Here is a 14,220-nt window from a genome sequence, read left to right on the forward strand (position 1 = left end):
AAGAGAATGAGCTGTCATTACTAGGCAGATGAAACAAAGCATTGTAACCATCATTGCTAACATAGTGAAAAGAATAAACAGTCCAACCATGGTGATCTTAGAGCTATCTCTCCCTACCTATCACTATCTAAACTCTGAGAGCATGGTGGGTGTACCCTATGCCTCTGTCCCATCTAGTTGGATAGCCTGAGACACCCATATCTGCAAAGCTGAGACAGGGAGCTACAGTAGAGTAGAATATCAGCATCAGCAAAGCTGCCTGTCGAACTCAGGATTCCTTCCAGGACAGTAATGGTGGGAGTGCTCCTCTGAGTCCTCTGGTGCAGTGCATTGTTCATATAATCAAAACTATACTGTGTTAGAGGCACAGCTCTGATGCAATGAGATGTTATAAGAGTCATAGGTCAATCATACTGGTAGGCATTATATGTTAAGAGTGTTGCGTCTTTGGTGGACCAGTGTTTGGATTCTTACACCAGGGATCACAGCCAAGCCATTATCCCTGAGCAGGAATCCATTTGGGGACACCAGTAGAGCAGCAGCTCTCCTCTTTCCAAAGGTGTCTCTTCCAAGTAATGATCCTTGGTGTGGCCGTGACTGAAAAAAATGAACAATCGCCAAGGATCTCTGGGGTCCAGGGGGATTTTCTTTCCCTGGGACAGCTGACTGGAGAGCTGAGGCTTGATCTGCCCGCCAGAGAAGGGTACAGACCTTGCCATATTTTTATTCGGTTTTATATAGCGCAAACCCAACCCAACTCTGCACTTTATATGAGAACCAGTTCAATTACACAAGGACACATCCATTTTTTGTAGGCACTGTGAGATTATGTGTTTTCCCCAGAATCACAGTATGTTGAGCAGACGCTGAGACTCGAACCTGGTTCCCCAGCTCCAACGTTAGCAGCTCTGGCACCCAATCCACAAATTTCTGGTGGTCCATTGGTTGGATTCCTGCTCAGGATCATGCCTCTACCATCCAAATACAGTCTGTGACATTGCATATGACACATGAGGAATGGTATATTAGTATACCAAAGCACGCAGTCGAATCTGCAGAGTGCCGACCCCTGTAAGATTTCTCTCTGCTCTCTTGCTTTCTTTTTCTTTTCCTCTGTTTTTATTTTTCTTGCTTACTTTCTCTCCTAGTCCACTGCCCTTCTCCATACATTTTTTTTTCTTCATTTCATTCGGAACGTTAAACAAAATAATCCTCTTAAGGCTTCTGACTGTCTTTACGTCATCACTCTGACCTCTTTCCAACGGATCACCTTACCATTCTCTACCTTGGCTGTCTTCCTTTCACTAGAGATTTGATGATCTGCTAAAATGTTGAAATCCTATCTGGTATCAAGATTACTGTCAATTATTGACGACAAGCCATTACATATGTCGATGCCAACAAAGAACCAAGGCCCATATTTATACTTTTTTATCGCTGCATTTGCGCCGCTTTTTAACGCAAATTGTCGCAAAATTACAAAATACAATTGTATTTTGTAAGTTTGCACAGTTTTTGCGTCAAAAAGTAGCGCAAATGCAGCACTAAAAAAGAATAAATATGGGCCCAAGTGTGAAAACCTATGTGACGTGGAAAAAAGTACATTGGGTTCAACATTTACTGTTATTTGCCCTGTCCCTCTCTTCCATGACTCTCCTTATGGTCACGGTAGGGGTTTGGTTCTGGGTGTTTGTGTACGTTCTTGTGTATATGTACGACTGTATGTTCACATACATTACGAATGTTTTACAAATATATGCACTGTAACTGAATATGCATGCATGTGTAATTTAAATTTGGTAAAGTGTTGCTGCAGTTTTTTTTTTAAAGCATTAAAGGTTTCTAGGATGCTCTTGCAGACTGTTGGGGGTGTCGGAAGACATGGGTGCCATGGGTATGTTAATGAGTTAAACCCCACCCTGCGTCTCTGCAGCAGACATCCGCCACCATAACTTTTTTTTTAACTTGTGTAACCTAGTGTTTGTTCTCATATGGTTTTTGTGCAGTGCCACCTCTGCAGTAACAAAGCATTAGCAAAAACTGTCCACACCATGTACATTGTCGACCATTACATATATTATCTGCAGGCAAAGAAAGCTACAAGGAAACGCTTGACTTCAAAAGAAGCACATCTGAAATAAAATGTACCCTCGAGCCATTTTACATAACTGAAGCTACTTCTAAAATCAAAAGAAAGATTTGGGAAGAGGGTACCTTAATTCCAGTCATACAGTGTGACAACTTCTGGTGCCACCTGTGTATTTTTTACCTTTTTATTGATTTTTTGTGTAAAAATAAAAGTAGGATTAGAAGGCATCGTCAGAGCGTCTGCTTCACGTTTGGCTTTCATTGCATTCATTGTGCAATAGAAAACAGAGTGGCCCATAGTGAAATATAGTTCATAAATGTACTTTATAAAAGTCATTAACTCATTTGATGCAATAATTGCCACTGTGGAGTCATTTTCTCTTACTACTGTAACAATAATATTCTGATAAAATGATTGATGCATACATACATCTTTTCCTGTGCAGCCACCATGACATTTGGTCAACACGTGGTAGTTCTATAGGCAGTCTCAAAAGACACTTAAAAAATGAATGACCATGAAATATTAATTGCTCTCACACCCTCCGAGAATATCTGCACTTAAATTAACCATAGGTGGTTCTGTTCACGGTGTGGCCAGCAAGCCACGCACAATAAGCATCCCATGCCTGTCTGTGCAACACTACTAGTACATTGAGCAGACCTTGACTTTTTGACCAGCGCTCGTGTCAGGTTGGCACACTGAGGAAAAGAGAACTCTGGAATATGATTATGGTCTCTGTTTTTAAAGAGCCTTCAAAAGTGCAGTAAAATATGTTTTTTATTTGGAAACTTTGCTGAATAAATACATCATTTGTCGAATCCCAAGGCCCTTATCCACATCATGCTTCTTTAATCTACTACCAGATACTCCCTGGCCCTTTATGTCGTTCTTGTAGGTTACTCTTTGTGGCGGTTTTTCCACTTTTCTCTTCCTCTGTCTCTGATTTCTGTGTTTTCCATTTCTTGCTCTTGGTAAATATTTGATGTGGGAAAATAAGTACTGGACCTCAAAAATAAGTGCTGGTGGCACCCCCACCAGCAATCACCGGCTTAAATTAAGCACTGAAGAAAGCTTAAATGAAAGGGCAGCTGCATGATGACCCATTCGCACATGTGACTCATGATGCCTGCATGCGCATTTGTCACAATGCATGGTAGCCATCTTGAAATGGAGTAAATCGGTAACCCAATCAAAGATTGCAGGACATGTGCATTCATTTGAACATTTTACTGAAGAAATAGATCATCTGGCTTCTTTTTAGGTCACAGCTACTAACAGCTTTAGCTGTTTGTTGGCCAAACATTATTTAGAGAGGTATGCCTTTAGAGAGGCATTATTTAGAGAGGCTTTTGCATGCCTTTGTAAATAAGCATTGGAAAAGGCAATAGCTTTGTGGTAGACCTGGCCCTTTTTGCAGAGTCATTCCCAAAGTTTTGCCTTTCTTCTCCTATTTTTGCTTAATTTGGACTTAGGACTCTGTGCACTTTACCAGTGCTAACCAGTACTAAAGCGCTTGTGCTCTCTCCTTAAAACATGGTAGAATTGGCTTATACCCATTAGATATATTTAATTTACTTATAAGTCCCTAGTAAAGTGTCACTACATATTCCCACTGCCTGTAAATTAAGTGCTACTAGTGGGACATCAGCACTGATTGTGCCACCCACTTATATAGCCCTTTAAACATGTCTCCGGCCTGCCATTGCAGACTGTGTGTGTGCCGTTTAAACTGCCACGTCGACCTGACAAAATAAACCTTTTGCTAGGCCAAAACCTTCCCTTTTTATACATATTTCACCCCTAGGGTAGGCCCTGGACAGCCCAGAAGGCAGAGTGCAATATATTTGTTTAAGACATGTACTCTTAAGTTTTACATGTCCTGGTAGTGAAAAGCTCCTACATTTGTTTTCACTAATTTCACTACTCCAAGGCCCTTCTTTCCCATAGGATAACATTGGAGTTACTGTATTATATTTTATCAGTGTAATTTCCAAATGGGAAGAGATAACCCCTTAAAGTTAGATGTCTCTTGAATCATAATTTAACATCCTAATTTATGGTGAAGTCGGATTTAAAATTGTATTTCTGAAAATGCCACTTTTAGAAAGTTGGCATTTTGTTGCCTTATCTTTTGGTGCCTGCAGCCTGAATCCAGTCACATGACAGAGTGTAGTTGGAAGTTGAGCTTTGTGTTTTCCTTCTAGACAGCCACACACAATGGGAGGTTAGGTGTGACTGGATGGGCCATCACTGGAAGGATGGGAGAGAAGAGTGGGGCAATCCTCACTTGCACATGAATAGGCTGTGTCCTGTCTCCACACGGAGGGCCTAACGACCCTGCATTGTCACTTCAGTCAGCTTGGAGCCAGAGCAGGGAGGCAGGGAATTTTTATTCACTTCAAAGCCACAGTGTAGAAGCTTCTCCCACCTTCCAGAACAAGAGCACCGGTGTTTAAAAAGGAATTCAGGCACCACCAATTCAGTATACTTCTGGACCTGTGGCTACTCTGGCAGGCAGAGGGACTGCTGTGCTGCTGAAAGGACTGCTAGTCTGAAGAAGCTGCCTCCTTGCTGTGCAGACCTGCTGACTGTTGCCCTTTTGCATGGAGAGAAAGAACAAAACCTGGAACCTGTCTTGAACCCAAAACCCCAGAGTGACTCAAAGTGCTAGTCTGTTGGCTTGATGATCTGAGCCTCAGGGACATACCAGGTTCCCCAAGAGATCTTGAACCCGTCTTCAGAGAGTTCCTGACCCCCAAGAGGTGCCTCTCAGGTCCTGGACCATTGGTGTGGCTCGTGAGCTCTTAAATTCAAATGTTTGGGATCTTCACGCCCACGAATGGCCCATTCACACCGGAACCATATCGCTTGCACTGAAAATCAGTGTGAGTTGCTGAAGGCCTGTCTTTTCACCCAGCAAGCATCAATCACCTGCTGAGGACCGCCAATGCAAAGTACCGGCCCCCCTATCTGTGAGGACTGGCCTGCTCATCGTGCCATGACAACCGGCACCAGTAACGCTTTCCTTGCCCGCTGCGACTTTCTTTAACGAGCACGGGACTCTTGGCACAAAACTTGAGAAGGTAAACCTTCAGCAGGACTAATCTGGGAGTGTATCCAAAACACAATCCATTGCCGTTGGCTTCAACTTTGGACTTTGAATCCGTCTAGTGTGACCAGATAGCCACAGTTGACGCTTTATGCTTTCAGGGGCCATGTTGCAGTTTGTTCTTTAAAAAAATCCTAACTCTGGTTCTACGGATTGGATTTCTTTCTTTATGTTCCTATTTTGTTCATTAAATTAATCTCTATTTCTCTAACCTGGTGTGGGATCTATTTTGTGTGGAGTTTTCACTGTTTTACTGTACAAAGTGTTGAACAAATACTTTACATGTTGCTTCTAAGCTAAGCCTAGCTGCTCTGTGCCAAGCTACCCAGGTGTTGAGCATACGTTAATTTGGGGATTGATTGTGCCTTACTCTGGCTAGAATTGTGGTTGCTGCTTCACCAGGGTTCACACCATTATCAACGAGTAACCCAGTTTCTAACACTCAGCTTTACCAATGCTTGTTTCCAGTTATAGCAACCAACACCTCTGGGGAGGATTGGACTTGTAGGGCAAACTAATGATTATTTTAAATAATTCATGAATGTCCATTCAGATGTTATAGAAAATGCATCATTTTGTCTTTAAACAAAGTCTCAGGCACCACCCTCCCCCAACACCTTCCTCATTTCGGAACTCAAATCGCCTCTCAACCCTCTCTTCAAAAGGAGCTACTTTTTGGGAGGAAACGTGTTACTTTCATTTACTATGTTCCCTTGCATACCCTAATGCTGTATTTCCACACCTCCACACTCAAAGTTCACTAGTCGCCATTGTTTTCTGCCCATCCCAAAGCCTTTTTCAAGGCAAAGGATAAGTGGCAGACATTCCCATAGCTCCCAGCCTTGCAGGCGCACCTGCAATATTTTCTGTTCAGAGGGATAATCTGTTGTATCTAGGTGACTTAAGGCACTCGGCTAGTTGGAGCATTATGTGCCAAGCACTGAAGAGTTTTGCAAATGATTGTGAACCATATCGCATGTTTCTGCAGTATCTGTGGCCCAACTTGCAGCGCTCCACTTCACACTGCCAAAACACAATTTAAGTATCTAATATTGCATCTTTACTCACTTTACATTTTTTTGCTTGTATATTTTATATTTATGGCTAGAATGTGAATGGTTTATTTGGTATATCCCTCAACAAAAGCGAAGTACTGCAAATTGTTTATATCTAGTAGCTAAAACTCTTTCCCACTTCCTGAGTTCTGTAAGGTTACGACGACTTATTAAATCTTAATAACTTAACAAAAAACATTACATCCCTTTCTCACTATATGTTTGGCCATTTTATTTTTCAGGATTCTTTTGCTTCTCTGGACCTAAAAGCGCTGTGGGAATGCAGAATGAACAAACACAATTTCTTCAGAAATGTTTCTCACCAATCTGTACAATTCTTAACAATTCACTATAGAATGTAAATGTTCTTAAATTATTTTTGGTTAGATCTAAAAGGGTTTACCTTCTTGGATACATTTAATGCATAACAAATATTTGTTTCCCAGTGCTCTAATATTTACTTTTTTTGTGTTTTAATGGAACTGTAAATGACAGAGTAACATATAATATCCATGCATGCATTCTTTCTCCGTTCTGACAATATTGCTAGAAATATGTACTTGCTGCTGTAAATAAAGTAACTGGCAAAGGGTTGTTTTTAATGAGACATCTGACGCCTTTAAGATACTTGAGTGTTGCGAGTTTATTTTTTCTTTTACCATTAAGTGTTTGCTAGATGGAAGCTTCTTTATTGCTTCCTCGTTTTTATCTTTCTTACTGCTACCCCATTTCACTATACCTACACTTTTCTAAGCTTTTTAATGACTGGCACAACATTCGTCAACGCAACTGTTGGTTGACTGATCCCCAAACTCAGACGGATTCCTCTTAACCAAGAATTTATTTACAGATATTCAATTGCAGAATTTCTTCATGGACCAGGTACAGATGAGGAGCGGGAGGTTACCATGCTGTTGTGAGTTCTGAGATTTGATGCCAGCTCTCCCGATTTCTGTTTGGCCCGAGAATAGATTTTCAATTATCATTTTTTTTTTAAATGTAATAAGGATTTATGAACCCTCATTGGAAGATCTCAGAAGTGCTTCCAAACATTAAAAGACTTAATTAAACATGCTATTTTCTTATGTCATACATAATTAGAATACACTTTCAAGAGCTTAAAGGTGTACATTTTTAGCCTTTTCTCATGTTGTTGTTGGCACTGTTGTGACACTGATTTAAGGCCAATATACAGAGAGATACAGAGATTCACATCTCATCACAAATGCTTCTGCCAAGTTTAGAGAGATTAGGTCAATTGTCCTTCTCATTCTCAGCTGGTTGTAAAACAAGCTGTTTGCTTGCAGTGGCGGTTGGTGGTATTACAGGTGGGGCACTCCATACATTTACATACATTACATTACATTACATACCTTACATACATTATACAAATCACAAAACACATTACACTAAACTATAAAAAAAAGAAAACTGAACACTCACTTACCTCCTATTACAGCACGTTCTTGATGCTTTCCAGTCCCAGACTCCAGACTCCTCCAAGCGCAAGGTGACGTCATAAAGCTAACTACCTTTTCCAATCCAGACACTGCTTTCATGCTGTTAAGCAGCATGAGTGAATCATCTGGATTGGCTGGAGAAGGCTGGTCCAGTGCTCCTAAAGGCACTGAAGCCTTGTGCCTGCTCTCCAATCCAGCTGTTTCAGACAGCTGGGTTGAGACGTTTGAATTGCGCATGTTAGTTTGGCCGTAACAAGGTAGCAACCCAAACCTACATGTGCACTTCAAACAAAGGGGACATCCTCATTGCTGTCAATCAATAGGCAGTGATGCACTGGCTCGGCCCCAACACTCTGTTAAGCAGCTAGTACAAAATAAAAAGGTAACAGAATTGTTATTACCATTTTATTTTCACTCTTTTTGCAGCAGTGTGGGAGGGGAAGGCTGCGCCGCTCACACGGAGGAACCGCTGCTGTTTACTTGCCCCTGTACTTCCATTTCTGTTTGGTGCTCCATCGATACCCTGGCTCTCTTCCATTTTGTTTTCCCTTCTTTCCCAGGCGGTTGTGGGAACACTAACAGGTGGGCTCTGGAAAACTGCTGCGAACACGACAGTCAAAAAGTTGTTTTCTTCCATACTTTCGCTGACATTATTAGCACAGTAAATTATTTCAGGTTGCAAACAGTTAACAATTATCACTTCTGACTTTAAAGAAATCAGACAGGCACCAAGTTCCGTACAACTTCAACTGTAAACCTTTTTTTTGTAAGAAACTTCATTTCTAGCTGGCAGCATATCTGTCACAATATAAAGTTTGTTAGGAATAAAAGTAAAAGATACCTCTGTACATGAATTACCTGCCAGATCCGTGCTAAAAAGCACTCGTTTCTGCCCTGCAGATCCTCTCGCTGATAGGCACAGCTATCCTGTGACATCGAGACTGTACAGCTCCCATTGCAGACGACGGGTAAACTCTTCGTTCATCTGCTTCCTGACAGAGATCTTTCTCCAAGTTCGTAGTTTCACGCTAACAGGCACAGTCAAATTGTGGGGCCTGTCAACTTTGCACATTTAGGCCCTCATTCCGACCCTGGCGGTTTCAAACCGCCAGGGTGGAGGACCGCGGGAGCACCGCCGACAGGCCGGCGGTGCTCCAATGGGCATTCCGACCGCGGCGGTAAAGCCGCGGTCGGACCGGCAACACTGGCGGTCTCCCGCCAGTGTACCGCCGCCCATAGGAATCCTCCAAGGCGGCGCAGCTAGCTGCGCCGCCGAGGGGATTCCGACCCCCCCTACCGCCATCCAGTTCCCGGCAGTTCTCCCGCCGGGAACCAGATGGCGGTAGGGGGGGTCGCGGGGCCCCTGGGGGCCCCTGCAGTGCCCATGCCACTGGCATGGGCACTGCAGGGGCCCCCGTAAGAGGGCCCCTAAATGTATTTCACTGTCTGCTTTGCAGACAGTGAAATACGCGACGGGTGCAACTGCACCCGTCGCACAGCTTCCACTCCGCCGGCTCGATTCCGAGCCGGCTTCATCGTGGAAGCCTCTTTCCCGCTGGGCTGGCGGGCGGCCTGAAGGCGGCCGCCCGCCAGCCCAGCGGGAAAGTCAGAATCACCGCCGCGGTCTTTCGACCGCGGAACGGTATTCTGGCGGCCCCCGACAGGCCGGCGGCGACCGCCGCCGGCCAATGTCGGAATGAGGGCCTAAGTATTTTGCTGCATTTGCAAGATAAATAGGAGGATCTAGGAACCCACCCCCTTCCGCTTTATCCCTGAGGGAAACAAAATGGAAGATTAGAGTATGTTTTATTGTGTTAACACAGAAATCTCACGACCATAATGAGGAGTCTTTTAATTTGGAGTGTCAGAAAGGACCTGTGGTACTGCAAAATCAACCCCTTCAATTTGAAGCTTAGCGCACAGGCTATAACGCATCACCTTTCAACACCTTCAATTTGAAAATCAGTGCACAGACTAAAGCACATTACTTTCCAACGGTGATGCACACACCTCCATATTATAATAGTTATTAATGTGATATATTTTATTTTATCATATTGCACAAACTTCTATTGCCATATAATTTTATTTAGTACTGACTCGTCCAACTAGATGCAGTGTCATATCCATAACAGGGGTGATTACATGTGGATCATTTTCTAATTAATCTATTGAAATTATCATTAGTATTTAATTAAGTTACCATTTTAACTTTTTAAATATAAATACAAATGTCATTTTCATTCCTGAGGATTAGAGTACATTATACAACTAAATATTTGAGCTGTTTTGCTTACTAGTAACCATATTATCTTGTTAGCAAAATAGAATCAAGTTATTTACCTATTTTAGCTACATGTAGAGAAACGTTTTCAGATATTATATGTATTTTATTATCAAAATTGTGCAAATCTTAAAATAGTATTGTAGTATTAATGGACTCATGATGTCTGCTGCAGGAACGTCTCAACCTGATCCATTTTTAAATGAAATTGGGGGGCCAAACATTCCATGGAAGGAATGGGTGAAAATATTTGAGTCCTACTTAGTAGCTATAGGGGGTGACAAATCTAGCCCTGTAAGGAAGCAACACATATTAATACATAACTTGGGTACACAAGGAAGGAAAATGTATGAATCCTTACCCGAACCAGAATTACTTGAAGGTGAATATGACGAGTATAAAATCACATATATTGCATGGGAAAAGTAATTTGGAGACAGAATCAATATTGTATTAGAACGCCACAATTTCTTGCGTCACACTCAGGGTAAATAAGAAGGTGTAACAAATTACATAGCTGCTTCAAGAGGATTGAGCACATTGTGTAACTTTGGGGATCTCAATGTTTCCTTCATTTGTGACCAATTAGTATGATGTACTAATAATACAAAAATACAAGAAAAATTGGTACACAAGCAACCAGGTTTATAACAGTCTATAAAAATAGCCAAATCAATTGAACATATAGCAGTTTGTGTAAAAGAAATCAGATCCCAACCCTCATCTGAACAAGAATCTGAGGTTAGAGAAGACAAATCAGATGTGGAAGTTTACAAAATAAAGAATAATGACAAATTACACCAAAAACACAAATTTAAACAAATAGTACACATTTCAATTTAAAGTGCTATAATTGTGGGAGCAACAATCATCTTGCAAATTCAACTTCATGCCAAGCCAGAACAGCCACATGTAGGAAGTGCAATAAAAAAGGTCACTTCGCAAGGGTATATAGGAATCTTTCCAGAAATTATAAACATTTTGATGACAAACAACATAGATGAGAACCCTCAAGAAGTTATGAAAATCATTTTACAAGCAAAAAATGAGAAACTCCATACCATTCAATCTCTAGAATGTATAATTTACATTGATGATAATCCTATCAAACTATATGCTGACTCCTCTGTTCTCCTTTCATCCTCATAAATGTTTCAGAATTTGAAAAAATGGCTGACAAGAATTTAATAAATTTACTTAATCCTGCCATCAAGCCTAGAGGATACAATAGAGACCCCATTCCACTCATAACATTAAAAAACAAGTCCACAGTAGGAGAAGTATATGTGGTAAAAGAAGGATCCAATTTATTGGGTTAGCAGCACCAGAAAGAACTAGGAATTACATTGGATCCCAACATCCCAGAGCAGGTGATGGTGATGAATCAACCCAGCTCATGTGAATAAATAAGGAATTTCCAGAGGTTTCCAATGAGACTTTAGGGTTATTGAAGAACTTCCAACATAAAATTAAATTGAAATCAAATTCTAGTCCCACTGTACACAAAACTAGACCTATACCACATGTATTGAGGCAACCTCTTGAAAATGAACTCTAGATTAGAATATATTGGAATAATGCAACCCTTTGAAAGCTCAAATTGGCTAGCCCCATTGTAATCACAAAACAAACCAAAGGCAATGACATCAGAAAATGTGTAAACATACTAGATTATAAATAAAAACATTTGGATTGAAAGACATCCTCTTCCTAGAATTCACTAATGGGTTGATCACTATGGGTGAAGCTGTATGTTTTTCAGTTCTCAATCTGTCCAATGCATATCACCAGGTAGGGTTACATCCTGAATCCAAATGGCTTATTGTGTTTATGACTCCCATAGGTTTATTCATGTTTAACAGGATGCCTTTCTGGTTGGCGTCTGCCGCTGCAGTATTAAAAAAAGTATGCAGCACATTTTAAACGGGGAACCTATGACAGTATGGGTGTCATTACGACCCTGGTGGTCTTCAGACCACCAGGGTTGCGGTAGTAATGAGACCGCTGCCAATGTGGCGGTCCAACAGCCACATTATGACCGTGGCAGCAGCACCACGGTTGAACCGCCAGCACCACCAGATTTTCTCCACAGGAGCGACTGGCGGTGCTGGCGGTCCTAGTCCGCCAGGGCAGCGCAGCATCCATTACGAGTCCCTTCCCCGCTAGTGGTTACATGGCGGTAGCACTTGGCATGGGCAGTGCAGAGCCAGACAGTGAACATCGCAACAGGTACAGGTGCACCCTCTGCACTACAGCATTGCCGCCGGCTCTATTATGAGCCGGTGCCAATGTTGTAGGCCATTTCCCATTGGGCCAGCGGGCTGAAACACCGTTTCCACCCACTGACCCAGTGGAAAACTGTTAATGGTGCCTGTGGGAAGGCGAACGCACTGGCAGCAACCTGACCATCAGGACTTTGGAGGATGGTCTTTCCTGTCCGCCGAAGTTGTAATTGACCCCAATGCTTCCAAGATGATATTCTAATATATTGAGCCACAGTTGAGGAACATGAAATTAAACGGAAAAACATTCTAAACAAACTTAAGGAAGCAGGGTTCATGTTAAAAAAGAGTGAGTACAGTGAAATATTTAGGACATACCATTTTCATAGATGGGTTTAAACTGAAATTATGATATTTGAAGGCGGTCAGAAAATTGAATGCACCCAGAAATAAAGATGAACTTAAGTCATTTTTAGGACTCGCTGAATTCATGGCTAAGTATGTTAATAACTTTCAGCGCATACGTACAACCAAAGAGATTTATTAAAAAGTCATATCCCCTATTAATGGTATGAAAACCATCAAATATTCTTCGAAAAAGTAAACCATGCCATTTTATCTGGACATTTTCAATGAAATTATGAACACAATAGGAAAATTACCCTTACAACAGATGCAAGCAACAAAAGAATTAGGCAAAACTCTATCTCAGATCATAGAGGGTAAGGAAAGAATTGTATCTTTCTCCTCTAGGGCCCTTATTACAGCAGGATCTAACTACTCGGTAGTAGAAACAGAAGTACTAGCTTGTGTTTGGGCTATTAAACACTTCAAATTCTTTCTATGGGGCATACATTTTGACATTTGCACAGACTACAAACCCCTGGACTACATGTTCTCAACAAAAGGGTCTTACAACAGCACGCCAAGGATCACCAGATGGAACCTGGGACTGGAAAGTTTTTTTAGAGTAGAATATGTCCCAGGCAACAAAACAACTGCTGCTGATTTCTTATCTAGAGTTCCTTTAGATCTAAAGGAGGATTATGAAACACCTGACTATCCCCTCATGATAGTTAGTACTTCTTGTATTACAAATGATGAATGGAATACAGCCAATCAGCAGGATGAATCCCTGGCCAAGCATAAATCATATGCAAAAGAAGGTTGGCCACGCACAAGAAGACATGTGGATGATCACATCAAAGGTTATTGGGAGGTAAGATACGAAATTAACGAAAATAATAACTTCTTACGCAGGAATGACAAAATCATACCCTCAATAAACCTAAGAAGTAAAATCAGCGACCTCGCCCACGAGGATCATTTGGGCAGAAACATGACCAAGGCTCATATTAGGGAACAGTATTGGTTCCCTAATTTTGGATTCCATGATAGAAGCAAAAGTGAAGGATTGCTCAGTATGTGCAAACAGTGACAAATCAAGAATAGTCCACAAGGTCTCTATTTCACCAGTATCCATCCAGGATAAAATAGCTCTTGATATAATTAGACCTATTAATGTCAGGAGCGGTAAACTTTTTGCATTTGTATTAGTTGATTACTGCTCACATTAGTTGATTACTGCTCACACTGAGAATGGGTCACCAAATTACAACAGAGTCACTCATTACATTTCTCAAAGACACTTTTTCAACAGAGGGTATACCAGCTACTATGGTTACAGATAACGGTGTACAGTTAACATCATCAGTAAGGACAGAATTTCACACAAATTTCAACATTATTCACCAAAAACTGCCTTATATTGCCCACAAGCAAACGGTCTAGTTGAAAGGGTTACCTGTATGGTCAAGGAGTGTATCCAGCTGGCTAGCATAAATCACTTAGGCCCATATTTATACTTTTTGATGCAAACCTGTTTTAGCGCAGGTTTGCGTCAAAATGTATACAGCCGGCTAGCACCATTCCTGGACGCCAGCCGGGCGTCATATTTATGCTGTGACACTAGCCGGAGGTAAGGCCCAGTTAGAGCCA

General features: G+C 41.6%; 1 protein-coding gene across 2 annotated transcripts in view; it reads left to right on the forward strand.

The window, feature by feature from the left end:
- The window catches only part of NMU (neuromedin U), a 385,326-nt gene extending 378,461 nt beyond the window's left edge, over window positions 1-6,865 (forward strand). For both annotated transcript variants that reach the window (XM_069234551.1, XM_069234560.1), the window contains one exon: window positions 6,499-6,865. The gene's annotated coding sequence lies outside the window, so the exon portion shown is untranslated. The remainder of the gene's footprint in view (window positions 1-6,498) is intronic.
- Window positions 6,866-14,220: the final 7,355 nt, after the last annotated feature.

This window comes from Pleurodeles waltl, chromosome 1_2, assembly GCF_031143425.1.
Source record: "Pleurodeles waltl isolate 20211129_DDA chromosome 1_2, aPleWal1.hap1.20221129, whole genome shotgun sequence".
Taxonomy (NCBI): domain Eukaryota; kingdom Metazoa; phylum Chordata; class Amphibia; order Caudata; family Salamandridae; genus Pleurodeles; species Pleurodeles waltl.